Genomic DNA, 2,862 nt, shown 5'->3' with positions numbered 1-2,862 from the left:
ATGTGGGAACCATCATTTGGCAACTAGCATGAAATATCTCATAAAATTACAAAAATATGAGTAATCATTCATGACTTATTTACATGAAAACAAAATTACATATCCTTTATATGTAATCCATACACCAACGACCAAAAACACCTATAAACACTTTCATTCTTCAATTTTCTTCATCTAATTGATCTCTCTCAAGTTCTATCTTCAAGTTCTAAGTGTTCTTCATAAATTCTACAAGTTCTAGTTACATAAAATCAAGAATACTTTCAAGTTTGCTAGCTCACTTCCAATCTTGTAAGGTGATCATCCAACCTCAAGAAATCTTTGTTTCTTACAGTAGGTTATCATTCTAATACAAGGTAATAATCATATTCAAACTTTGGTTCAATTTCTATAACTATAACAATCTTATTTCAAGTGATGATCTTACTTGAATTTGTTTTCGTGTCATGATTCTGCTTCAAGAACTTCGAGCCATCCAAGGATCCGTTGAAGCTAGATCCATTTTTCTCTTTTCCAGTAGGTTTATCCAAGGAACTTAAGGTAGTAATGATGTTCATAACATCATTCGATTCATACATATAAAGCTATCTTATTCGAAGGTTTAAACTTGTAATCACTAGAACATAGTTTAGTTAATTCTAAACTTGTTCGCAAACAAAAGTTAATCCTTCTAACTTGACTTTTAAAATCAACTAAACACATGTTCTATATCTATATGATATGCTAACTTAATGATTTAAAACCTGGAGACACGAAAAACACCATAAAACCGGATTTACGCCGTCGTAGTAACACCGCGGGCTGTTTTGGGTTAGTTAATTAAAAACTATGATAAACTTTGATTTAAAAGTTGTTATTCTGAGAAAATGATTTTTATTATGAACATGAAACTATATCCAAAAATTATGGTTAAACTCAAAGTGGAAGTATGTTTTCTAAAATGGTCATCTAGACGTCGTTCTTTCGACTGAAATGACTACCTTTACAAAAACGACTTGTAACTTATTTTTCTGACTATAAACCTATACTTTTTCTGTTTAGATTCATAAAATAGAGTTCAATATGAAACCATAGCAATTTGATTCACTCAAAACGGATTTAAAATGAAGAAGTTATGGGTAAAACAAGATTGGATAATTTTTCTCATTTTAGCTACGTGAAAATTGGTAACAAATCTATTCCAACCATAACTTAATCAACTTGTATTGTATATTATGTAATCTTGAGATACCATAGACATGTATACAATGTTTCGACCTATCATGTCGACACATCTATATATATTTCGGAACAACCATAGACACTCTATATGTGAATGTTGGAGTTAGCTATACAGGGTTGAGGTTGATTCCAAAATATATATAGTTTGAGTTGTGATCAATACTGAGATACGTATACACTGGGTCGTGGATTGATTCAAGATAATATTTATCGATTTATTTCTGTACATCTAACTGTGGACAACTAGTTGTAGGTTACTAACAAGGACAGCTGACTTAATAAACTTAAAACATCAAAATATATTAAAAGTGTTGTAAATATATTTTGAACATACTTTGATATATATGTATATATTGTTATAGGTTCGTGAATCAACCAGTGGCCAAGTCTTACTTCCCGACGAAGTAAAAATCTGTGAAAGTGAGTTATAGTCCCACTTTTAAAATCTAATATTTTTGGGATGAGAATACATGCAGGTTTTATAAATGATTTACAAAATAGATACAAGTACGTGAAACTACATTCTATGGTTGAATTATCAAAATCGAATATGCCCCTTTTTATTAAGTCTGGTAATCTAAGAATTAGGGAACAGACACCCTAATTGACACGAATCCTAAAGATAGATCTATTGGGCCTAACAAACCCCATCCAAAGTACCGGATGCTTTAGTACTTCGAAATTTATATCATATCCGAAGGGTGTCCCGGAATGATGGGGATATTCTTATATATGCATCTTGTTAATGTCGGTTACCAGGTGTTCACCATATGAATGAATTTTATCTCTATGTATGGGATGTGTATTGAAATATGAAATCTTGTGGTCTATTATTATGATTTGATATATATAGGTTAAACCTATAACTCACCAACATTTTTGTTGACGTTTTAAGCATGTTTATTCTCAGGTGATTATTAAGAGCTTCCGCTGTCGCATACTTAAATAAGGACGAGATTTGGAGTCCATGCTTGTATGATATTGTGTAAAAACTGCATTCAAGAAACTTATTTTGTTGTAACATATTTATATTGTAAACCATTATGTAATGGTCGTGTGTAAACAGGATATTTTAGATTATCATTATTTGAAAAACGTCTCATATAGAGGTCAAAACCTCGCAACGAAATTAATTAATATGGAACGTTTTTAATCAATAAGAACGGGACATTTCAGTTGGTATCAGAGCGTTGGTCTTAGAGAACCAGAATTTTGCATTAGTGTATCTTATCGAGTTTGTTATGATGCATTAGTGAGTCTGGACTTCGACCGTGTTTACTTGAAAAATGATTGCTTAACAAATTTTGTTGGAAACTATATATTTTTAACATGTGAACATTATGTGATATATTAATCTCTTAACGCGTTTGATATTATGTGATAGATGTCTACCTCTAGAACAAGTCCCATTGACTCACCTAATAATAATGAAGAGTCAAATGTAAATTGGAATGATTCGTGGACTGATTCACAAGTTCCCGAAGAGGAACCGGAAGAAGAGTCGGAACCGGAAGAAGAATCGGAACCGGAAGAAGAATCGGAACCGGATGAAGAAGTAGAACCGGTGGGGGAAATAATAAAATGGTTAAGTAAAAGAAAATCCTCAACCAACCGACCAAGGTTAATTATGGTCAATGGCGT

This window comes from Rutidosis leptorrhynchoides, chromosome 4 (assembly GCF_046630445.1).
Source record: "Rutidosis leptorrhynchoides isolate AG116_Rl617_1_P2 chromosome 4, CSIRO_AGI_Rlap_v1, whole genome shotgun sequence".
NCBI classification, from domain to species: Eukaryota; Viridiplantae; Streptophyta; class Magnoliopsida; order Asterales; family Asteraceae; genus Rutidosis; species Rutidosis leptorrhynchoides.
This window is presented reverse-complemented; position numbering follows the sequence as displayed.